The sequence below is a fragment of the Podarcis liolepis genome (assembly GCF_965112155.1).
Source record: "Podarcis liolepis genome assembly, chromosome: 2".
NCBI classification, from domain to species: domain Eukaryota; kingdom Metazoa; phylum Chordata; class Lepidosauria; order Squamata; family Lacertidae; genus Podarcis; species Podarcis liolepis.
Window position 1 is genome coordinate 1,685,963 of NC_139555.1, and position 25,762 is coordinate 1,711,724.

A 25,762-nucleotide genomic window follows, 5' to 3' on the forward strand; every position below is an offset into this window, starting at 1 on the left:
TATGTTTTCCTTTCTGGTCGCTTTTAGGTAAATTTTACTCACTACAGGCAGTGAGGTGAATGGTTACTTAAAAGTCTATGCTATGTTTCTTCTGAAACCAGCAAGCAGGACTATCAGTTGTAGGTCAGCAAGGTCTGGGGGGCAGAAGAGGTTGCTTGCATCTGTGTATGTCTTTATTTTCCTGATTTCATTTGTACCCTGCCCTTTCCCGAGATGCACAGCACTGTTTAGCCTTTCAGCAGCCCTCTGAAAGATATGATAGGTTTTTTATTCCTGTAGTGTTATCGCTGTACTGACCCATTTATACATGCAAGTCTTCCCTTGATGTTAGAGGGATGAGCATGCTTGTGTGAACAGGGCCTAAGTATTCATTTACCCAGAGGTTAGCCAGAGAGAAGGGGAGAAGGAGCGTACAGAGCAGACCCAATATGTTTTGCTGCTTGAAGCAAAGGAGATGATGGTGTCTCCTGTTCCCCATTCCCATAACATCTGGAGGACCACAGCTTCCCCACCCCTGGCCTGTAGTACCTCAGCTAGTGCCTCTTGCAGGACATCTGCACGACTTTGCAAACTCCCAAAGTGCTCCAGGGGAGTGGGTTGTTCAGGGCTGGTGGTATGTTAGCAGGGGGCTCTTATTGCAAAACCAACTTGTAGATTGAACGTCATGGTAACAGCCCAGCTGCTCCGAATGGGCTTTGGCTGTCAAATGCCTCCCTCATGGGATGGGTGGAAACCTTCTTTCTCAGTGTGTTTCGGCCTAGGCTGGATAGTGTTTTGGAAACAAGCAGTTAGGAACAACCCTCTTCTTCTCCTTCTGCTTAGATGCTCGTGAAAGTGCTCCCCTCTTACACAACAGATCTGAAAAGGTGCTAACTTGTGTGGCCTGTCCCATCTGGAAACTGGGCTGCTCTCTCTCTTTCAGGCCTTGTATCGAGAGTGGGAACAGTTTTTCCAAAAGGTGGCAAGCTGATCTCAAAAGGTCCAGTCAAATAACAATAAACTGGAAGAAGTGGGCTCTCCTTCCTTGGAGGTTTTAAAGCAGAGGCTGAATGGCCATCTGTCATGGATGCTTCAGCTGAGATTCCTGTATTTCAGGGGGCTGGACTAGATGACCCTTTGATCCCGTCCAACTCTATGATTCTACAAAACAGCCAGTGCACACAATAGTGGTCCAACCCCTCTCACTTTGTTGAGCTTCCTGCATTCATGTACAAGATCGGGGCAAACCACAGTCCAGTGCAGGCTTGCTTGAGAGTAAGTCTCTCTGAAAGCAGTGGCATGTCTGGGTAAGCCTACAGGGGACCCCCTTGCAAGTTCCCTGCATTAGGATCCAGAACAGTTTTGATGCATTTCAGTGGCCATTTGGAAAGAGATGTGCCTTTGGTACAAAAAAGGCAGGCAGGGCACAGAATCACGACCCATTTCTAATGCATGTCAATGGTTATTTGGAAATACACAGCATTCTTACGTTGTTTCGGAAGGACTTCATGCATTCCAATGCTTGTTCTCCGTCATTTGTTTTAGTTGCATTCCTCCCCCCTCCAACCCTCTTTCCCAGCATAAGATGCTAAATCGAAGGCTCATTTCAGCAACAAGCTCATAATTGAATGAGCTGCATATGACACACAGATTGCAACATCATAAAACAAATAATAACTGGCTTATTTTATAGCATGTTTTCATTCATTGTCAGGTTAAACTAAGCCAGGTTTTTAAAAATAAATTATGCAGCATTCTTGAAAGTTTATTGCAAACACACACATACACAAACACTCCCCATGCTCAGTTCCTTAGCATCCCTTCCCTCCCCACTCCCAACCTACCTTAAGCCAAATATCTCGGGTTGTAGGATACTAGCTTAAAGAAAGAAAAAAAGGGTAGAATAAAGGGTTGATAACTGGCAAGGATGCCATGATAGGGAGGGTGGGTGACTATCATGTCTACTCTATTTTGTACCCGTAGAGCAAATGTGGAGAACCTCAGAGCCCAAATGTGGCCTTCCAGTGGATGGAAATAGCGGGAAAGCAGTTTGGGGTTAAATGTTAGGAGAATGGTAAGAGTTGCTTGATGGGGAAACAAACTGCCTTGAGATGTGGTGGAATCCCCATCGCCATTTAAGCAAGAGGTTGTACTAGATGCCCCCCCTTCCAGCTCTATTCTGTGATTCTCTTTAAAAAACCAATCTAAAGAAGAGGGTGCCTATTGGCTTTCTGCATGAGTTACTGTACTGGGTGGGTCTCCTTTTAATCGGGCAGTATAGCCAGAACAGTGACTCATGCAGCAAGTGGGTTCCTGTGAGGGCAGGTAAAGACTCTAAAGGAAATCCTTTCCAGTGCAATTTATAAATCCTGTGATTTCATTTTTTTAAAAAAGAGGGGTGTATTTTGGGTATCAAAAGTCTGAGAAGTGCTGAGATATGGTACATGCAATATATCATCATCATCACCACCATCATTATTAACTGCCCTTCACCATTGGGTCCCAGGGGTGGGTTGCAACAATTTGTATAGATATGCCGAGTGCATAGATTTTGGAGGCAGCAGTCACTCCACCACTGCTCCCCACCAGATCTGCTGCAGTGCTGCTCTAGTTGTTATTTGCCCTTGTGAGCAGAAACCGTTGCCAGCCGTAGCTGAGAAATTGGCAAACTCCCAACAGAGCAGAGAGCAGATCAGCCTGCTTGTACTCTCTAGCACAAGGCGCACCATGGCGTGGGCGTTCGAGGGTTAAAAATAGACACCAGATTTTTTTTCTTCAGTTAGCAAATGTGGAGGAGGGAAAACAGAGCACTCTTTATCAGACCCAGTGCTTCCCCTGAGAGATTCCGTAATTAGTCAGATCAGAGGAGTGAGCATAGCTGTGTGTGTACGTGTTGTGTTTCAATTTTAGGACAGCGATGCGACAGATGTTTCATTGTGTGCTGGACAAAAATTTCAGGGGCAGGAAGCAGAACTTCACTGGGGTGGGTGGAAATAACTTCACCCCATTTCAGGATCCAGCATGTCTTATAAAACTTTCTCCACACCTATTCTTACCATCCACATTCAGAGAAAGAATACAGTACCATCGTGAGTGCAAAGTGTTTTAATGGCTAAAGGCAACTCCTGCTGTTTGTGTACAATCCTAACATTGGCGGAATGGTGTCAGGGAGATGTGGCTTTGTAATGTAGGAATGTGGATGGGTCAAGGCAGGATGTTGCAGAAGAAGAAAGTTGATGTGGCTTATGAGCTTCTCAGAGATATCCAGAAATGGATGGAATCAGTCTGTTTCTCGCACATGTCAGTTTTGTATCTGCCCGTCCCATCCCATTTCCACATTAATCTGTTAAAAACTATAAGAACACCTGTGTTTTCTCTCAAAGTGCCAATTAAATAGATCTATTATCTCAATGTATGCACTTTTTATTCTAATTTACTTTTTAAAATATATATATATTATTTTTTTAGCTGAAAACCATATCACAAAATCTGGAGAATTGCAGCATCTGAAGGATCCTGAATATCTTGCCAGCTGCCAGTGCTTTAAACTACAATAGGCAGGTGTTGTTGTTGTTGTTGTTGTTGTTGTTGTTGTTGTTGTTGTTGTTGTTGTTGTTATATGTAATTATGAATCACCTTTCATACAAATGTCAAGGCCATGGAAGTCATAGAATTGTGGAGCTGGAAGGCACCCTGGGGGGGGGGGTCAGCTGGTCCAGCCCCCTTGCAATGCAGGACTCTCAGCACACGATTCCCCATCCAACTGGAAAAGGGATTTACAACCACCAAATAAAAGCAACTAATAACCAGTTTCAAAACAATTTTTTAAAATTGGGTTCAGAACATTACAAATAAACACCACCACAGATATCTATAAATGGAAACGGGGGGCGGGAAAGCATGGTCTTAAGAATGCATGGCTGTGGTACCCTCGTGGGAGCTATAAGCGTGTTTCCATATGTGAAGCCAAAATGGTTTTTAAATAAATGGTCAGATCAGTATATCCAGATTGGTGCTGAAACACTTAGCTCCAAATTCCAGATGTATCTGCTGGCAAACCATCTGACAGTATTCACCCTCCGGCCTGTCAAAAACCCGGAGCAGCAACCGTTGCCTGGACTTGTTCTTTGCTTACTCTCTCTCTCTGCTGCTGCAAGAGGCTTCCTGATTGACTCAACAGGCCCCACCGAAACGACTCAGCTCTATGTTTGTTCGCAACAACTGAATGGGGCTGTTAGTAATTAAAGCATATGGGCTTCCCAGAAAGTGGCTTAGACCGGATATCCTTCATCAAAATACCCTAGGCATCACTACCTAAAAATAACTCCAGCAGAACAGAAACTAAATAAACAAGAATGAGAAGAGAAGAGGAGGCCGGGAGCCAAGCAGCAAGAGCTGGCTTCCTGGGACAAGGGTGCGGCTCGCAGGGTGCCGCTGCTGACCCTGAAGAAAAGAGGGTTAAAATGGAGCGCAGAAAGGCTTTGAAACGTTGGTTCTAGGGTGGCTGAGTGGCACCATTTGGCTTCAGGCATCATCATCTCTTAGGCTGGCGCTGCTTTGAGGAGTCTTGCAGTGTTTCCAAGGACCCCCCAAGATTCCCTTAAACTGGGGTGGGGAACCTGGTGCCCTCCAGAAGTTGTTGGATTCCAGCTCCCATCAGCCCCCTAGACAAAATGGCCAATGGTCTGGGATGATGGGAGCTGGAGTCATCGAATCATAGAGTTGGACGAGACCATGAGGGTCATCTAGTCCAATCCCCTGCAATGCAGGAATCGTTTGCGAGTATGATTTCCCCCCAGTATTTATAAAGCTTTATAAAAATTGTTTTGAAAAGCAGTATAATGAAATGTAATGCTGCTCTTTGAACTGAGGTTGGGGAGCCTGTGGTCCTCCGGGTTTTGCTGGACTCCAGCTCCCATCAGGCCCAACCAACATGGGCAATGGCCAGGCACGATGGGTGTTGTAGTCCAGCAACATCTGGAGGGCCAAGGATCCCTATCCTTGCAGCACAGAGAAAACTTTTGATGGCTCAGCTTGCACCTTCAGGAGTGAGGTGAGCAGCAGAACTTCTCACTTCCCTACAAGTAGAGCTATGGAAGGTCCAGGTGATGTCCCCTTGCGGGTGGCCATCCCAGATACCTTTTGGTCATTTTGTTAGTTTGGCTTATGCCTCTGTGTGTTTCAATAGTTTAGCAGTTTAGGTTGCAGCACATGACAACAGGGAAGGTGCTGTTCTATTTTATTTACTCCACTTGGTGCAGAATGTCTGAGCATGTGCAGGACACCTGATAGTACCGAGACACCCAAGCCTTCCGTGGTGCCATTAGCTTAATTAACCTACGAGCAGCCATGATAGAGACTGGCCTCAGCATGCTTTGTGGACCTGTCTTAAGAGATCAGCCATGGATGCTACAATAGGTAAGAGACTTGTAGGGAAAGAGAGAGGTTGTAATGGAAGGGGCCAGTGCTTTTCTCCTAAAGATATGTTTAGAGGTACTCTCATTTTCCTGCTCATACTGAAATACTGCCCCTCAATGAGGCTAAACTTAGATTCACAAAATGTTTAGGGGTATTTGCACATTTGTCCCCCCAGCAAAAAAGCTCTGGAAGGGGCCATGAGATTAACAGGCTGGAGGAGATTTGGGGAAAGAATGCATCGTCTCAGCTTATTTCCCCTTCTTTCTGCAGAACATTGGGAGAGTTAAATGGACACACATGGGAATATAGTCAGGAGTGATTCATACTTTTGCTTTTTGCTCTCTGTCCTTTACTTGGGCTATGGTGTGTGAGAGAGAAGGGTGAGTGAAAGGACCCCTCTTTAGAAGACTGTGGTGTTCTAGGTGGAATTATTATTTTAGGCAATAAAAATAAAAATCATCAGCCACACTGAAATGCTGTAAATCTTCCATATTAAAGTATGGAAGATAAATGTGTTGGCAGCTCTCTCTCTCTTTTAATTGTCTTTGCCGTGATAGTTCCCTTTTTGCACATTACATTTGTAAGGTGTATACATAAAGCTTTTAAAAATAACTCTAGCAGAAAACTAAAGATGTAAGGCCTAGGAGAATAAGCAGTGCAGGTTCATCCATCAGAGACAAGGTAGTAGCTGTGGCTCCCCAGGGAGTACAGTCTGGGCAAACCAGTGTGTCTGGTGTGCTGTCATGTGGGAACAGCCTGTGCCATGCAGCAGTTTAGCCAGCAACATTTTCCAGATCTGTGTGAACATAAGCATCACTTGCTTAATTTCTGCAGGCCAGTTTGCTGTTAAAGGCACAGCAGCACGGTCAATGCATATGGGCAACCTTAGGAATTATAGTTGGGATGGAGTAGAGATTTTTTCCCCTAGTGATGGCTAGCAGAGGAAAGACTGTAGCTCATTGGTAGAACACCTGCTTTGCATGCAGAAGGTCCCAAGTTCAGGTCCTGGCATCTCCAGGTTGACTGCGAAAGACCCTATATGAAACCCGGCAGAATTGCTACCAATCATTGTAGATCGCGGTCCTCAAATGTTGTTGGATTACGGCACCCATCAGTCTTGTCCATTGGCTTTGGTGGCTGAGGCTGATGGGATTTTGAGTCCAACAGCGCCAGGATGGCCAGAGATTCTCCATCCCTGGTGCAGACAGTACTGAACTAGATCTACTTGCTGACTACAAATTAGCTTCCAATGCCCTTGTGCTCTATTGAGGGAGTAAACTCCCCTATGAGGAAAAGCTACATTTGCGGGGTTTTTAGTTCATAGAAAAGGAGAGTGAGAGGCAACATGGTAGAAGTGTTGGAAGAGCATAAAATAATGCATAGTATGGAGAAAGTAGGTAGAGAAAAAGTTTTTCTCCCTCTCTTTTAGCCCTATAACTCATGGTCATTCAATAAAACTAAATGTTGGAAGATGCAGGAAGACAAAAATATAATAATTATTCACACAGCACATAGTTAAATTGTGGAATTTGCTTCCACAAGAGGCAAAGATGGCCACCAACTTGGATGGTTTTAAAAGAAGATTAGACAAATTCCTGGAGGATGAGGCTATTGGGGGTTACTAGGCACAGGAGCTATGTTCGGCCTCTACTGCTGGAGCCCGCCATTTGTTGACATCTGCTTGTCTTGGGAGCCCATGGAGGAGTGCACCTTTAGGGGTGAAATCAAACTCAAACTGTTGGAAGGCTGCAGAGACCGATATGGGAGAGGCATGTTTTGTTGCAGCTGGGGCAGATGAAGGCATCTGGCTATGCTGCTGTAGATGCACCATAATAATAATAATAATAATAATAATAATAATAATAATAATAATAATATATTTATACCCCACCCATCTGGCTGGGTTTCCCCAGCCACTCTGGGTGGCTTACAACAGAATATTAAAATACAATAGTCTATTAAACATTAAAAGCTTCCCTAAACAGGGCTGCCTTCAGATGTCTTCTAAAAGTCTGGTTGTTTTTCTCTTTGACATCTGGTGGGAGGGCGTTCCACAGGGTGGGTGCCACTACTGAGAAGGCCCTCTGCCTGGTTCCCTGTAACTTGGCTTCTCACAGGGAGGGAACCGCCAGAAGGTCCTTGGCACTTGACCTCAGTGTCCGGGCAGAACGATGGGGGGTGGAGACGCTCCTTCAGGTATACTGGACCGAAGCCATTTAGGGCTTTAAAGGTCAGCACCAACACTTTGAATTGTGCTCAGAAACATACTGGGAGCCAGTGTAGGTCTTGTAAGACTGGTGTTATGTGGTCTTGACGGCCGCCCCCAGTCACCAGTCTAGCTGCCGCATTCTGAATTAGTTGTAGTTTCTGGGTCACCGTCAAAGGTAGCCCCACATAGAGTGCATTGCAGTATTCCAAGCGAGAAATAAGTAGAGCAGACTGGCAAGACAGTCTGCGGGCAGATAGGGTCTCAGCCTGCATAGCAGATGGAGCTGATAAACAGCTGCCCTGGACACAGAATTAACCTGCACCTCCATGGACAGCTGTGAGTCCAGAATGACTCCCAGGTTGCGCACCTGGTCCTTCAGGGGCACAGTTGCCCCATTCAGGATCAGGGAGTCCTCCACACCTGCCCATCTCCTGTCCTCCCAAAACAGTACTTCTGTCTTGTCAGGACTCAACCTCAATCTGTTAGCCACCATCCATCCTCCAACCACTTCCAGACACTCACACAGGACCTTCATCACCTTCACTGATTCAGCCCAAACCCTCTGATGATCTCTCCCAGCAGCTGCATGTAGATTTTGAAAAGCATGGGGGAGAAGACAGAACCCTGAGGCACCCCACAAGTGAGAGCCCAGGGGTCTGAACACTCACCCCCCCCCCACTTTCTGGACACGACCCAGGAGAAAGGAGCGGAACCACCGTATAACAGTGCCCCCAGCTCCCAGCCCCTCTAGATGGTCCAGAAGGATGTTATGGTTGATGGTGTCAAAAGCCACTGAGAGATCCAGCAGAACTAGGAAACAGCTCTCACCTTTGTCCCTAGCCTGCCGGAGATCATCGACCAGCGCAACCAAGGCAGTTTCAGGCCCATGATGAGGCCTGAAGGGATCCTTCTTCCAGGTGTGCCTGGAGTTGTTCAGAAACTGTTATGTATTGAAGCTCTCACCCTGGCCACCAGGGGTATTGTGTATATAGTTTTCACTCAGGTCCACATAGTTACTTTAGGCGGGAAACCCTGGGCTGTTGTTGCTACAATGTTGATAGCCGGTTGCCTATAAAAGCAGGCCGGCTGAGCTATTTGCTGTTCAGTTCAGTTCTGTTCTGGCCTGTGAATAAACAAGAGCTGTTTGAAGAATCACTGTGTCGTCTGATATGTTCACCCACAACTTAACACTGGTGACGAAGGTGGGATCGATGGACATCAGAGCACAGCCAGATGCAGCCACTCTCTGAGCTGAATCACGAAGCTGAAACACGGAGCGAAAACACGGAGCAGAACCAATTCAGAATTGACCATTCTGGCTAGAGCACTGTGTTCCATCCATCGCCTCCACATCAGCATCGGAACCATTGGCTTCACTTGTGCCTCTACCGCTGTTTGCCCCAGTCTCTGAATCATGGGACTCCTACCTCGCTTGGTTCGACTGCTACCTCCAAGCAAATGAACTTACAAGAGGGTCTGTAGAGCAAAAGCAGGGCCTCTTCCTCAGCCTTTGTGGCCCCGAAGTGAGAAGCTCCACAACCACTACGCGCCAAAGCCGTCCAAGATTGCTGCCCGCCATGCGTTCTACCACTGGAACCAGGCAGAGGGGGAGTCAATCAACAACTATACCACCGCCCTCCGACAGGCTGCAATGCACTGCGAGTTCTGAGACATAGATGATGGCCTGATGGATCAAATCGTCTGTGGGGTCCGGGACATCTGTCTGCAACGGCATCTCCTCGCCAGGCCAGACCTCACGCTGCAGAATGCCATTGAGGAGGCCGTGGCCTCAGAAGCTGCTGAACGCTCCGCCCAGGAAATCCACAAGGCCAGTAGCCCGTATTTAAAAGACTATGTTCACTGGACAAACTGCACATGTAAAGCTGTTTGGTGAATAGGGTCAATTAATATGCTTTTGTGCCTTACTGAAACCAATAAGGGTATTGCTGTATGTAATGGAACCACTATGATTGTAACTAATGCCTTATCTCGGTGGGGAGGGGTGTTATGTATTGAAGTTCTCACTCTGGCAACCAGGAGTAGCGTGTATATATTTTTCACTCAGGTCCACGTCAGTTACTTTAGGTGGGAAACCCTGGGTTGTTGTTGCTACAATGTTGATAGCCGGCTGCCTATAAAAGCAGGCCGGCTGAGCTATTTGCTGTTCAGTTCTGTTCTGTTCTGGCCTGTGAATAAACAAGAGCTGTTTGAAGAATCGCTGTGCCGTCTAATATGTTCACCCACAACTTAACAGAAACCACTTGCCTTGCAAGGTTTTAGCCTGTCAGAGGAGCTGTGATTGGAAAGTGAAGGACACAAGCTTTAACCAAACAGACAAACATTGACAGGTAATCCAGAGGGCAAACAAGGCGGCTGTCAGCAGTAAGGCTGGGTGCTGCTGTCATTCTGAAACCAGCCTTGGAAATTATAGTGGCTCTCACACAATGCAGAATGCAGACCACATGAGAGAACAAGATGAGATATAGGCAGGGAGGGAAGGCCCGCTCAGATGGAGAGATGTACAGAATGCAGAGCAGACATTTGAAACATCCTATGCTGCTGACACGCACATGGGCACCAGCCACAGAAAAAGCACGAGGTTTCTGTTTCTTGGTTCCCCTGAATTGCTCTTTAACCAGTGCTGTCAGGCTTGACATTTTGGCTGCAGAGTTATCAACCAGTTTTCCTGTTACTATCCTATGCTCCAGTGTGTACTGAGAACACTGCCTGCTCCCTCAGCCTATAGAGAGGGATGAGTGCGCAACTCCAGAGTTGTCCATGACTGAACTTACCAGTCAGGGGTCCCTTTAACTTTTAAAGACACCTGCTTCTTGGGAGAAAAGTGATAATAAACCTAGACAGCATATCAAAAAGCAGAGACATTACCTTGTCGACAAAGATCTGTTTAGTTAAAGCTATGGTTTTCCCAGTAGTGATGTATGGAAGTGAGAGCTGGACCACAAAGAAGGCTGGTCGCCAGAGAATTGATGCTTTTGAATTGTGGTGCTGGAGGAGACTCTTGAGAGTCCCATGGACTGCAAGAAGATCAAATCTATCCATTCTGAAGGAAATCAACCCTGAGTGCTCACTGGAAGGACAGATCCTGAAGCTGAGGCTCCAATACTTTGGCCACTTCATGAGAAGAGAAGACTCTCTGGAAAAAAACCCCCTGAGGTTGGGTAAGATTGGGGGCACAAGGAGAAGGGGACAGCAGAGGACGAGATGGTTGGACGGTGTTATAGAAGCGACAAACATGAGTTTGACCAAACTGCGGGAGGCAGTGGAAGACAGGAGTGCCTGGTGTGCTCTGGTCCATGGGGTCATGAAGAGTCGGACACGACTAAACAACAACAACAACAAAACAGAGGTGTCTTTTTTCTCCTGGTTTTTTTTTTTTTAAGAATCCAAATTTGTGTGGCACACCTTCAACATAGTGTTCCCAGGGTGTCTCACAAGAAATATAAAATGCAATACGGCATAAACAAAACGTACCTGCAGATCAAACCCTGGTCCCAGGGTACCTATGATTCTATGATGCCTGTCTCTTTAAAAATCCACTTGGCACAATGGTCTAGCATCCCCAATGCACAGGAGCCTATCTGTCACATTGTAAGCAGCCTCCATGCACACAAACTGAAATTCTACCTGGTAGTTCTACCAGGGTTATACTGTAAACCTCTCACCTTTTCCTTTCACCTTTGTGGGTTGCTGAAAGATGTCAGTAGATTCTTTCTCTCTCCATATATCATGGGGGGGGGCAGCAGCTATTGGGGTTCCCTCCAGATCCTGCTGGACTCCAACCCCAATTAGCCACAGCCAAAGCATGAAATTCACACTTCTTAGAATTTGGTTACTCAGTCTTCCAACCCAAATGTTGTGTATGCAAACATACATATTAAGGGGAAAGGATGCATTGGGGGAATGTTGTACTTTCCAAAATATGAGATGAACCACAATGCAGCTATCCTTTGAAATTCACGCTTTTGCCATGCAGCTCTCCAACTTGATAAAGAGTGCAAAAAAGCAGCATTGAGGAAAACAATGTGCAAAATGCACCATGTTAGCAAAATCTTCTTGCAAAATGACATGCAAAAATATTCACATTAGGGCATGGATGGTGAAGCTGTGGGTCTTCCGGTATTGTTGGAACTACAGCTCCCATCACCCATGACCTGTGGGCAATGTTGGCTGAGCCTGTAGTCCATGAGGACTTTTTATGGTAGGTGGGGTGTTGCAAAATGACACAGAAGAGTGAATGGAATTCCACAATGGAAAAGGGAGCTCAAGGGCTGCATCCCAGTGATGGGCAGAGCCAAAGGGCCAAGCATGGGCTACTGCACACATTCACCCATCTTTCTCAGTTCACCATCCAGGCAAGCAAGAGGCATTATCAGAGTTCAAGTCAGGCAAGAACATTTGCAGTCCAAAGCAAGACCAGTGAGGAGGGTGGATTGGGAGTGTTTCAAGGGCCAGATAGAGGGACCCAAAGGGCCACATGGTCCTGAAGTTTCCCACCCCTGATTTAGCTACTGAGCTTCATTTTGACCTATTAAGTATGATTACAGATGACATGGGACAATTAGGATTTTAAAATGCGTAGCCCCATTTTTGCTTGTGAATTATGTGGCCAGATCCAGGCTGTGTCTAAACTGATTCTTGTTGCTCTGACACAAAATGTTGTTGTGCTGCTTTCCCCTATATGCTCTGCACAATCACCCATCCAGAAACTGAATATTGTCGAGGGTGTTTAAGAGGCAGCTATTCTATTTTTTACTAAAGAGATGTCCGCTATAGTTTCTCCTTCTATCAATGCCCTAGCTTTGGATAGTTGCAGAGATGGCTTTGGTTGACTGGTGCTGTGGCCAAAATATCACGAGACAGGGAGCTATACTACCTTCCATTTTAGCAGCTATAAATATGTGGTGCATATTGGCTCATTGGTTCAGGAACTTAGAGAAGTGTGGAACAGGGGATGAGAAGGTTTTATACAACCTAAACATTAGAAAATTGCTTTAAAATCTATACTGGAGGTTCCGTAGAGCTGAAATTGATTTAGCAAAAATTATTACTTTGAGCATATTGGACTCCACATTGTTTGTATAGAAATATAATATAATATACATAATTTATTATTTATGCCCCGCCCATCTGGATGGATGCTCTGAATGTCTTGTTGAGGCATATGGTGAGGGCTTGTTCAGTGATACATTCCTTATGTCCTGAAGTTGTAACTCGCATCAATTTTGTACTGATGAAGTTAGGCTCTGAGGCCAGGGCATGTGCGTGATGTCAGGATGCCACACACACTGGGCACCCATAAACTGGGGCCCAAGTCGGCTCCCCTGCCTCCCACCTGCTGCTTCAGCTTCTGCCTCTGATTCTGGACTTCTCTCTGCCACAGAGTCTCCTAGCTCATTAAGCCCTGTTAACTCCTTGGCACCTGACACTCCCTTTTCTCAGTCTCCTCCCTCTGACCACTCATCGCTGTCCCACCCCCACTTCCCGGGTTCTGAGCCTTCTACCCTTGGGGGTTCCTCAGCTGGTTCCTCCCACTATTCCTCTGTGTCCAGCCAGCCCATGAGAGCTAGTATCTACCCCCAATAAATCACACCTATCTATCTTCTATTCAAACAAGCAAAAGTCATTATCAAAATTCAGGGACACATTCTGGCCAGGCAGAAACACCCAAGGAGGGTGTGAAGCAAGTCCCATCTGGGATGTGGCTTTGGAAGAGGTTGTGTGGCTGTGGAGGGTATACAGCCTGGGGAGAGCACCCAGGGCCAGCTTGAGAGGCTACATTTGCCCCCTAAGCCTGAGGCTCCCTAACTTCTGGAATACAGGATGGAGCAGGCCAAGCCAAGTCTTGCTTATGGCAGTCCTAAGCTAGGCAGCCCATTATGTGCAGCAGTGAGCAAGACTGGAACAAACTTGAGCTGCCGCCACCACTGCTTGCTGGAATCTTTGCTACCTTTCCTTTTTTGTTATTTTATCGCCTGGTTGCCAGACAGAATTGGACTCTCAACATGTTTGGCAGCTACATGGCTCACAACCAGTGAAATGATCCGCATCTCTCAGAAAGTGGACTTGTGTCAGTCCCACCCTCTGCCCGAGACAGCTGGCCATACCACTCTGATAGCTTTTCATTTGGCAGGTTTTTGATTGATCTGCTTTTCCTTGTCAGAAAGGTGGGAGGATGGAGTGGGGCTGTTGAGACAGGCAGGAAATGTGTTCAGGTGTCTGACTTTCCAAAAGCTGAACAAGTGGGACCAATTTGGAGGCTCTCTTGGCATTCAGAGGGGGGCCTTTTAATGTGTGGGTGCTGAGCGGGGAGTGAAAGACACAAAAGTTGTGTAACTTTTTCCAGGGATTTTTCAAAAAACTGGACCCTAGACCTCGAGACCTCAAATACTGACCCTGGGTGTGTCGGGCGGCGGGGGGGGGGGGGCAGAGAGAAGCATATGCAGATCCAGCTGTTGCATTTGCTGCTGCATCGCATGAGCTACAAGAGACATTTCCATCTGCGGTGTCTTGAGTACCAAACAGTACTCTGGAAACACTGGAGGACAAGATGGGTGCTAGACACAGTCCTGGGAATCCAAGTCTCGGTGGGAGAGGGGAGTGTGACTTGCAGTGAGGGGGGTCACAATTTTCCCCGTTTGCCCATTGAAGCCCTCACCATCCCTCACTGCCTTCCCCTTGAAAGTGACAACCATTCCAAGAGCGAAGTGGCTGGGAGGGAGGGGTTGATGGAAGGTGGCGGGAATGTATGAAGGGGGAGGATTAAGCACCCCCCACCAGCAACTTCTCACTCCCCTCATCACTTGGCAGCCATTTGTCCTGAGCCAAGTGTACTGTATTTCCACTTCCAGCAGGAGGTGCTCTCCTTCCATAACTGGCACCACACAAAGCCAGCATGGTGGAAATTGTTTTATAGAATTGTAGAGTTGGAAGGGGTCCCAAGGGCCATCTAGTCCAACCCCTGTGATGCAGGCATCTCAACACATGGTCTCCCATCCAATTTGAAACCATATCTAGCCCTGCTTAGCTTTGCAAATTTGCTAGCAGTTTTCTTGCTACGCCACTGATGAGACTGTTGTCTCAAATTGGTGGCCGGTGGGGGGTGGAGGCTGCCGTGAATGCATTTTACGCTGAGATCTCATAAAGAATCTCCAGTGCCTGTCTTATCCATGGTGAAACAGCTTGAACTCGGCACTTCAGATTCCAAAAGTGGATAGCGCTTTCTTACTGCTAATACCTCTTGTGTCATTTCTAAAGAAGGGTGCTTTAATTTGGAGCAGGAGGGTGTGGGGGGCATCATTTTAACTTTGGGCTTCTGTGCTGCCCCAGACTCTCAAGCTCTGATCTCAGTTCTTGAAGGCATTTTCCTTCTCCTCTATGCTGTCTCAGCCACAGGGAAGTTCAGTATCAGAAGATTGGAAGTGAAATGGTTCTCACTCCCCCATCTGCAAAGGGAGATAGACACCATGCGGCTGGCAGGGGTGGGAATTGATGTGGGCAACGCAAGAGGGCAACACAATAAGTGTGTGTGAACTTGAAGTAGGGGCATGTCTAGCAACTGCAATATGCTACTTATATTTATGAGATGCTTCGTAAAAATAAATCCCCTGGGCAGTGTACAAATAAAAAGAGAACAAACATGGGACCATAATGCAGTGAAACCACAGTAAGGCTAAGAGACAACTGGAATAAAATCCCAAGCACCATAAAACACTATATACAGCCCAGAACTACACCAGGAGTTGGTGGTGGACCAGCTGTGTTAGCCACAACAGCTGCTTGGCTCAGCGAGGAGATCCTCTGCTTTGCATGCAGAAAGTCCTAGGTTCAATCTCCAGCATCTCCAGGTTGGGCTGGGAATGCCCTCAGTCTGAAACCCTGGAAAGCCACTGCCAGTCAGTGTAGACAATACTGAGCATGAGGGTCCTACTTGGCACAAGGATCTGGCAACTCCACCTCACCTGATTTGGATGGGTCTTGAGTCAAATCAAGTAATTAATTAAGACAAAGGGCTTGTGGCATTCCCATGGATTCTTTGCTGCCCATGACCTGTTGCAAATGCTGAGCTAGTGGCTTGCTCAGCACCCGAGTCCCCCTCTGCGGGTATATTGATCCTCTTAAAGTCTACCAGTTTTATACTGGTTTCACTGTTATGGCTTCCCACTACAGAATCCCAGAACGCGCAGTAGCTCAGTGGTAGAGCAGCTGCCTTGCATGCAGATAGTCCCAAGTTCTATGCCTGCCGTCTCAAGGTAGGACTGGGAGAGAAACAGGCCTGGAATTGCAGAGAGCCTCGGCCAGTCTGTGTAGATAGTAGATGGGTTGGTGGCCAAAATCCACTCAAATCACACCATGTGACGTTTTCCACAGCTCAGGATCAGTGCCCTGGGTCTGCACTAAGAAACAGCCTAGATGGTCTCTGGCCTCTTCATCAGCCTCAGCTTTTGTAGCTGGAGTCAGTCAGGGCCCCTCCCTCCCAGGGAAAGGCTCATGGGGGTCAGGAGAACCCCTGTGGGGGGGAGGAAGGGGATCATTCATGCACCATAGTGTGACGTTGAATTCCCCTCACTGAATGATTTCCCCACACCTCCTATGTGATCTTTTTATCCAGAGATGTCAAGGATTGTACTTGAGAGCTCTGGTCTCTTCAACTTTGCGTACAAGCCAAGTGTTGAATAAATGCTATAACATCTTTTAATCTTGCAGAACTTAGCCGTCCAAGTGGGTGGATTTATTGATTTATTTTCTTGCGGCCCATGGAGTAAGCCTTGACTTTTCACATTGTACCCAGTCGATCACTGCTTCGTGGCAAAGATTGTGCAATTCCACGTAGTCCTTTAAATTCCTTTCTGGGATATTTTCAATGTTACCTCAGTGAAACATTATGTGAAAGTGCAAGATCAGTTTATATAAAGCAAGCACAAACTTTGGCGAGAAGTGACTACTCAGGAGCTGGTGCTCCTCGTCAGTTCTTGGAAGAAATCTTTTGGAGGAGACTGAAGTGTTGGTAGTTGCCTTGGCTCCTCCAAATGAAAGATGCAGACCAGATTAAATATCCACATATTTATTGGATGAAGTGTTTGCTTCCAAGGTCATGGACATGTTGAGCTGTTCTTCTGCAGTTCTTGAGCTGTTTAACTCACTTTGTGCAGCAGAAGGGATACAGAGCTGTGGGAGATAGAAAGGGTGGAAGAGCTCTGATGGGCTTATAGGTTGGGATGCATCCAACCTGTCAGAGTTTGTCTCAGGGCCAGCCCTACTATTAGACAGTGAGACGACTGCAACAGACGGCTGGTTTGGGGTTCCAAGAAAGGGCAGCAAGTTGTTATTTGTCTATCATCATCATCATCATCCCAATATTATTTTTTCCAATGTGTGAGATGGATGTTGTTGTTTTGGACACTTAACGCAACCTGGGCACAACAGTGCTGGATTTACACCTGTTGTGTGTCCTCAGAATCTGGCAGTCAGGGGTATACAAACTTTGGATGTGGAAATTCCACTTGGCTCTCATAGCTGATAGTTATTGATAGACCTCCCCTCCTCCACAGATTTGTGAAATAAATCTTTTAAAAGATAACTAATTATGTCATTTCTCAAAAGTGAGTGGAATGGGTCTTACTCTTAGGTAATTGTGTGGGATTACAACCTTATCCCGTGGTTGTCTCCAGATCTTGTGGCAGTGAGTTCCATATGTTTGTGTGTGTGCTTGTGAAAAAATACTTCCTCCTGTCAAATTTCATTGGATGGGCCTAAAGAGAACCGCATGCTATACTGCTAAGGGTGTCACTTTGCCTGGGGAGATCCACGTTCAAATCCCTGTTCAGTGGTGAATGTTGGTCAATAACACTGTCAGCTATAGCATTGCTGTGCAGAGGAGGTGGGAGAGAAGGACTGAAGGTACAGTGGTACCTCAGGTTACAGACGCTTCAGGTTACAGACGCTTCAGGTTACAGACGCTTCAGGTTACAGACTCCGCTAACCCAGAAATAGTACCTCGGGTTAAGAACTTTGCTTCAGGATGAGAACAGAAATTGGGCTCCGGTGGTGCGGCGGCAGCGGGAGACCCCATTAGCTAAAGTGGTACCTCAGGTTAAGAACAGTTTCAGGTTCAGAACTGACTTCCAGAATGAATTAAGTTCTTAACCTGAGGTACCACTGTACTGCCTTGAGCTCCTCAGAGGAAAAGACAGAGGTATAATAAAATAAATATACTGGGGTGGGGGGTACCTGCCTCTCTTTAACCATTCATAATTTTATAAATCCCTATCACGTGCTCCCCTTAGGCTTCAATTCTGTGCACACTAACCTGTGAATAAGTCCCATTGAACTCAATGGGTCTTACCTCTGAGTAGAACGATCACCTATCAGGGATGTGGTAGCAGCAGATTCCCTGTATTGACAGGGCGTCGGACTGAATGACCTTTTAGGTCTTCTCTAACTCAGTGATTGTTTTATTTTCACCTTAAACACAGGAACCCCACATGCCTTTGCTTTTTTTCATATGACAGCTCGTCCAAGACCTTGAAGCCAGGGGTATTCCTCCTATAGCATCTGATTAAAGTTTCTGGCTGGTTCACATATAGAGCTGCCATGTGAAAGGATGACTTTCGAGTGTGAATGAGCCATTGCAGAAGGAAAACCACAGAGGCATCGTTGGCATCACCCCATGCCAACCTCAAGCAAACCCTTTTCCAGCTCAATCGCTTTACACCTTCAGCTGTCAGTCACCATCAAGGATTGAGTAATCTGGTGACTGTGAAGCAGCTCCCTGTTACATTTCTCGCTCTCCCTGCTGCCCCCAGCAGCTGGAGAACCACCTAACAGGGTCAGTTTCCTTGTGCACAAATAGCGCTGAAAACGTGCTGAAATTATTTGTCATATCTTTTCATTTACTTTTTACTTTTTATTTACTTGGAAATATTCAAGCTGAGAAGCAGGCAGCAGGCAGGCGCTGTCAATCTTTGATATATTTATGTAATTATTTATTTAATAAAACATATATCCCACTTGATCATAGAAAACCTCAAAGCAGTTTACAAACAGAATAAAGCAGCAATATTATTAGTAAAATTTGGGGGCGGGGAATGAGGATCCAACAATAAACTAAAACCACATTGGCATTCTAAATATCTGGGTAGGCTTGGCAAAACAAAAATGCTTTTAGCAAAGGCTGCAAAGAGTACAGTGAAGGCGTCTACCTGATGTCAATACTACCAGTTCCCCTTGAAACCCTCTTCCCCTGCTCTCCTTTCTTACCAGCCAGGCACACATCTCTGTCTCTTAAAACTCCCTGTCCCCTTCAGCTCTGCCCCAAGCAGGTGGAGGGGTGTGTGGTGCAGTCTCCAGCAGCCACAAGGGGTCAGGCATCAATGGTAACTGACAAAGCACACGTGGGACCTGCAACAAAATGTGGCAGTATGGGGCGCTTCTATTCATTGTTCCAGCCAGCCAGCTGACTCCATTCCCCTCCACCCTATTCTTTATTTCCACACATGCAAACCCCAATATCATCCAACACTGTCTGACCTCACTGGGCTGTTGGAGATGTCTGTGTTCCTTTCCACAGTTCTATCCCCCAAAGGATTTTTTTCCACTTGGGACTCCTGCAAGCTTGGGCGTAGCCAGGAATTTTGTTAGGGGGGGCAGAACCTCAGCTAGCTATGTCTTTTTACTGATTTGGGGGTGGGGCATCAGCCCCTCCCGCCCCCCCTGACTACGCCCATGCCTGCAAGTCTGCTGGTGCTTCTTGCGCTGGGTGGTGGTGCATGAGCAAGTGGCAACTTTCAGCATACCCTACTCTACCCTTTCATAGATGAATTTGCTTGAAATGTGGTGGGATAGAGGAGCCCTGTGGGGGCTAATGTAAGCCCCCTTCCCCACAACTACTTATTTTTAGACATCCTGATTTATGGGTAACCATTTCAGACCAACTATATTATTGATTTTGATTTTGAAACAACAACAATAAAATGGTTATATGGTTGCATCCTGCCTTGTTATTTTTAAAGGAAATACATAATTTCCAGTTGACATCTGCAAACTCATCTGATTCAGCCCAGAGCCTTCTGCTGAGTCGCTGGGTATTCTGCGAAGGAAGCAGCGCCCAGCAGGTCAACGGCAGAAAGCGAACATGACTGAGGGGTCACAGAGCGAGTCAGTTTTTTCCCCTTACGTAGAGGAAAGAAGAATGCTTTCTGTCTCAGAAACCGTAGAAGAAAACCACTGAATATATTTTTTTAACTACAAGCTTGAATGTGTGGTTAATAAAATTCATTTTTATTCATAATTTATTAGGTTGTTTTTGCTACTTTGAAGTGCATTTTGATGTTTTCTCCACCATTCAGAAGATGTCATTGACATAGTATTACTATTCCCATTCTCTTTTTTTCATTATTTCTTTAAATAGCAGTAAATGCGCTAGAGCTCCACCCTTTACATATCTCATTTCTGTATTAAATAGTTTCATGTGAACTACATTGTAGAGAAGCCATTCGAAATCCACTCCTTAGTCCAGCAAGCCAATCTTTATTTCAAGGTTTTTATTCTGCAAGGTTTGAACTTGTCAAGTGTTATCTTGTATTGTGTGTCCTACCTACTGATGCAGTGTTATGTTTCAGGGATGAGGGACCTGTGACCTTCCAGATTTTTCTGGACTAGAACTCGTGCCGCGCTGGGTGATGCTGGTCAGGGCAGACAGGAATCCAATGACTGGACGGCCACAGGTCCTCTCCCTGCTCTTTTGGAACAGAGTTAGCATTAATGTGGTGCTTCCATGCGGCCCTTATTATTCAAAGAGGAGAAAGGGTTCTCTCTCAGGCAATAGTTGCTGGCTGTTGATGATAGCAGATGAAATCCAGTGTCCAGTGAGGTCCAGTGCTTTATTTTTCAGCAGGAAAAAAAAACTGTTTTTTGAGTTCATTAGTAGCACTGAATCGCTGCTAACTGCAAATAACTAGGCAAGCTTGATGTCACCTACAGTTGTTAGGCAAGCTTTTGGCTTTGTTGTCTACATGCGAGTAAAATAGTCAGCTAAAGTAGATCACTCTCTAAGGCAGGTATCCAGAACCTGAAGCCTGTTTGGGACTACAACTCCCATCATCCTTGACCATTGGCCAGGGCTGACAGGAGTTGGAGCCTGGCAACCTTTATATATAAATTCAGTAAATAATACAGTGGTACCTCGGGTTACATATGCTTCAGGTTACAGACGCTTCAGGTTACACACTCTGCTAACCCAGAAATAGTGCTTCAGGTTAAGAACTTTGCTTCAGGATAAGAACAGAAATTGTGCAGCGGCGGCACAGCGGCAGCAGGAGGCCCCATTAGCTAAAGTGGTGCTTCAGGTTAAGAACAGTTTCAGGTTAAGAACGGACCTCCAGAATGAATTAAGTACTTAACCTGAGGTACCACTGTACTACTATGCCCTTTTATAATGTGTGTTTTTGGGGGGAGCTATTGGGTTGTTTTTATTTTTATTCTGTATTTTGTGGTTTTATAACTTGATTTTATTCTGTTAACCACCTTGAAACCCCTGGGTACCTTATCCCTAATTTGCACAGGAAACTTTTCTTCAATTCAAAATTTTCAGTGTCAGTGGTTTGTCTCACCTAAAACTATATTGGAAGGCACTTTGATTCAAAGTCCAGTTTTCTCAGTCTGTCAAAGCTGCTGAAAGATTTCTGGTGAGAGAGGATTGTCTTTTCCTTTTGTGTTGTGGGCGGAAGAGGTTGCTTTAGGGCTAGACTTTCCTGTGTGCTTGACTCCATACCCCTGCAGTCCTTGCTCAGGATGTTATTGTTGTTGGCATACGTTTGCATTGAGAGAGTGAAGTGTGCCCTTTAATTTCCATCCCACCAATTAATTAGAGTGGGGATCATACGGGCTAGTGACTTAATCTACATATGAATGTTATTATGGTTTGCCTTCTTGAAAACACAGAATTGAAGAGTTGGAAGGGAACATGAGGGTCGTCTCGTCCAACCCCCTGCAAGGCAGGAATCTCAGCTAGATCATACATGTTACCTTAAATTTAAAGCATGGTTGATGCCAACCCACACCTCTTGTGGCAGTGCCTAGTTCAGGGGTGGGGAGCCTGTGTCCCTCCAAATGCCATTGGACTCCAGTTCCCATCATCCTCAGCCAGCGTGGCTTAATAGTCAGGGATGATGGGAGTTGTAGTTCAGTACCAACTGGAGGGCCACCAGTTCCCCACTCTTGGTCTAGTCAAAGCAGCACCTATCTGTGCCCCAAAATGGCAGCCAATGAAGCAGGAGGGGACTGCAGTGACATCACATTGCACAGCTGCTGCACTGACATGTTTTTGGGGCCAACAGAGTTTGCTTGTGCTGTGTCAGTCGTGACGGAGGTAGCACATAGTTTGGCCTTTAGTTTTGGCAAGTAAAGCTAAGAAATGGTTAAAGGGGTTGAAAACGTTTAGATATTGAGCAGAGCTTACAAGAATGCAAATAGCAGCTTAAAGGATTTTGTATAAATGTTTTTGATAGCTACATTTTTACAGCTTGTGTATTTTCATTTATCTGTTTTGGTTATTTCTAAGTATCTGGCAAGGGGAAGAGGGAGCCCATAAAGTGTCGTGAATAATCCGTTGCTGGACTGGTGCCAAGGAAGCTGGTGAGCCTCTCAGACTCAAAACTCACAGCTTAATTGGCAGGCAAATTTTAAGCTGCAATTAAAGCTTTAGCTGATTCATCTAGCAATTAAACGGATCCAAAGTTTGTAACACTAGAAAAACAGATGGATGTTTAGCCAAAGATTACATGCTTAAAGTAGGGCAATAGGGATCATAGCCAAGTCTTGGCTTTCCCCCCAGATTACAAATATTATAAATTCATAAATGAGGCTCATAAATTGCAGTGTTTTCTCCATGACCATCTAACACATCGTCCTGAAATTTCAGAAAATGTCTCAATATCTAACCGGCTATTCATTGCTCTAAGGTGCCAACAAGCCAGTGCTGATGGGCTCCTGGATTCTGGGCTTCAGAATGTTTCTGTCATTTTTACTTTATTGTTACATTGCTCTGTTTATTCAGTTCCCGGGAGACAGGCACTGTCAAGCCCTCTTGGCAGAGGCTGGAGAAACAAATGATTTGAGAGATGTGAAATGCCATTTGCACAGCTGTGATAAATATGCTACCTATAGGGCAGGGGTTGCCAATGTGGTTTCTCTCCAGATGTTGGTGGAGTCCAACTCTCCTCACCCCTCACCGTTGGCCATGCTGGCTGAGGCTGATGGGAGGGGTAGCCTGGCAGCATATGGAGACCAAGGTTGGGAAAGGCAGCTATAGAGTATCTCACCATGCCAAAATAGAAATTTCTTTTTGACGATAGGACTCTGCGGTATTTTTATAGTTTCCTGCTTCTGCAGATTTAAGCTGTGTTTCTATTTTTATTATTGGAATGACTAGTGGTTAAACAATACAATTGTCATTAGAATCTAGCGGGGCATTGAGGAAGTTGCGTAGCAGCCTCCTCCAGAGGCGTTCCTGCATCTGGCCAGCCCACTGCCTTGAAAGAGGCTAGTAAATGGATGCAATGCCAGTCATAGGTAGGACCATGTCAAGAGCAGTAAATCACACCCTGAAAGTTAGAGTTAACTCCTTATTAGAAAAAACATGATCAACAGAGGAGTGCCACAGGCCTAATGAGCACAGCAACTCATCTCTGGCAGGTCTTGCCCCCATGAGGCAGTTGCAGAGACTCCCCACAGCTGTCTTCATGAGCCAGAATCATCTCTGCCTCTTGGCCTCCCTCCTCTCCTCCTTCAGCTCCTGCCTCTGATTCTGGGCTTCTCTCTGCCACAGACTCTCCCAGCTCACTAAGCCCTGTTACCTCTTCAGCTTCTGACACCTCCTCCCCTATCTCTGAGTCTTCTTCCCTGGTTGTTCCCCAGCTGCTTCCTCCCACCATTTCTCTGCATCCAGTCAGACCTTACATCCTATCCGTTTGAAGAGATCCCACAGATTGTGGCGGAAGCAGTTTGTATCCTTAAGTCTGCTCCGACAGGTATGGCCTTGGGGGTCCAGTGATAAAAGTACCATAGCTGTAACCATATCTACCTGTATAACTTCATCAACAATGCCAAGTAGCCTTTTTCTCCAAGCGTATTGGCTGCTGTTTGTTCCCCCTCTTTTCCGTGGTTGAAGCATCTTTGTTGCTGTTTTTCTTGTAAGGGCTTGTTCCTATTTTGCATAAAGAATCTATCATAGGAAAATGTAAATAGATACACTGCACAGCAAAGGCAGAAAAGGGACTGATCCTGGCCACAGAAGATCATGTAAGCAACCGCTGCATCATGTAGCAACCATTATGACGTCACAGTCATCTGGCATAGTTGTAATGATACGACTGGGAAGCTCAATTTAAAGCAAACAGCCCATACATTTCCTGATAAGTTGCTGTTTTTTGTGTAACCAATTGGATTTGGTTTGTCAGGGATGGGGAACCTTATTCAGTCTGAGGGCCGCATTGCCTTGTGGACAACCTTGCAGGGGCCGCATGCCAGTGAAAGACGAAGCTAGAGGCAAAAATGGGTGGAGCAACAGGTGCGACTCCAAACTTTGCACCATAATCTACGTTCCACCCACGCAAAAGCCGGAGGTTTCTACGCACACCCCTTTCCACCCAGGCAAGCAAGAGGCATCTAGAGGAAGGCCTCCTGCACTCGTCACCTCACTGTGTGGGGCAGATACTTTCATCCTCTTTTGATGCAGCAGCTAAATCAAAGAAACAATCCAAAATCACCAATGGGAGGGTGCAAGAGGGTGCTTTTCAGTGCTGCTGAAAATGGTCAATGAAGCATGCACACCATGCACCCACCTGGGCTTCGGTCTCATCTGACCCCAGAGACAGGGCCGGCTGAGTAGGTTTTGCAGCTTGAGGCAAAACTGAAAATGCCTTCTCCCCCCCCCCCGTTGCCCCCTTTTCCTCCACAGCCCCCCTCCTCCTCTGCAGCTGCTGCTGCCTGACACAACTGAAGGTGGCCAGGGAATAAATGGATGCCAGAGAAGAGTGGGTGGTGGTGTGTGGCAGGCAGCGGCAGCAGCGGAGGAGGCGGCCAACAAGTGCGGTGGGGGGGGGCGGATCTGCCACCTCTCCCAGCTTTCCAGAGTTTGCCGCCTGAGGCAACTGCCTCACCATGCTTCATGGCTGGGCCATCCCTGCCCAGAAATAACCTACTAATGAAACTATCATTGGCATTTTCATGGGTGTGGCCACCACAGGTTTTGTTGGCTCTGGTTCATCTTGCTGGCCCTGACTTGGAGTGTGGCTGAAACAGAGGTGAGTGTCCCAGTCCAAGGGCCTGGGAGCGCCTGGGGTGGGAGTGCATTGAAGGCACCGGGAGTTCAGACGAGAGGGACGGGGTTAGGTTGCTCCGCATCTCTTTCCAGTTATATTGGGCGTGTTTTTCACTTAATTTGGCAGCTCCACCTGCAGCTCTCCTTGGCTCTGCACCTTATATGTGTGCGTTTTCTATACTGGGAGAGGTCCACAGCCATCGCAATCCCTGAGAAGCAGAGGATGCGCTGGAAACCCAGCATTTGCTTTGTGTGCCTTTCCACCAGCATTTCATATCATACATGTCAGGACTCGTCAAGGTGCTCCTGAATGAACCTCTATTTAAATTTCCCATGACCAGGAAGTGGGACAAATGCATCTGAGAAAGCAGAGGACGCACTGGAAAATCAACCCACCTCTCCTCTCCTCACCCTTTCTTACCACCCCTTCTTTTGGCTCTGCCAGTTTGTGCCTGAGAAATGATCACATTCCCCGCCCCCAATTTTCCTCCAAGGAGTTTCAGGCATGACATAAAATTTTAAGCTGTTTTATTCTCACAAAAACCTTATGAGACAGAAGAAGCTGAGGGCCCACCCAGTCACTCATGCATTACCTCAAAGTCCCCCTTTCCCCAAGTTCCTGCACAAGTTTTGAGGGGATAAATGAAGAAGAAGAAGAAGAAGAAGAAGAAGAAGAAGAAGAAGAAGAAGAAGAAGAAGAAGAAACCAATTGCAGAATTTTATCTGCAAATGTGTGTAGTCTGTCCTTTAGTTTGGCACCTGGTTTGGCCTTCACTATGAGTACTGGAGTAATTTTAGATTTCAGGACATGAAGGGTA

General features: G+C 46.3%; 2 protein-coding genes and 1 long non-coding RNA gene across 6 annotated transcripts in view; 2 read left to right on the forward strand and 1 right to left on the reverse strand.

Moving 5' to 3' along the window:
• The window catches only part of LOC310699149 (histone H2B 5-like), a 960,349-nt gene that overhangs the window by 66,293 nt on the left and 868,294 nt on the right, over window positions 1-25,762 (forward strand). The gene's annotated exons all lie outside the window — the stretch shown is intronic.
• The window catches only part of HDAC7 (histone deacetylase 7), a 181,337-nt gene that overhangs the window by 27,323 nt on the left and 128,252 nt on the right, over window positions 1-25,762 (forward strand). The window lies entirely within an intron of this gene.
• On the reverse strand, window positions 16,673-24,427 carry LOC310699157. The gene is made up of 3 exons (XR_014521946.1): window positions 23,706-24,427; window positions 18,826-19,024; window positions 16,673-16,792 (listed from the first exon to the last, which is right to left on the reverse strand). It is a non-coding gene; the product is annotated as an uncharacterized lncRNA (long non-coding RNA).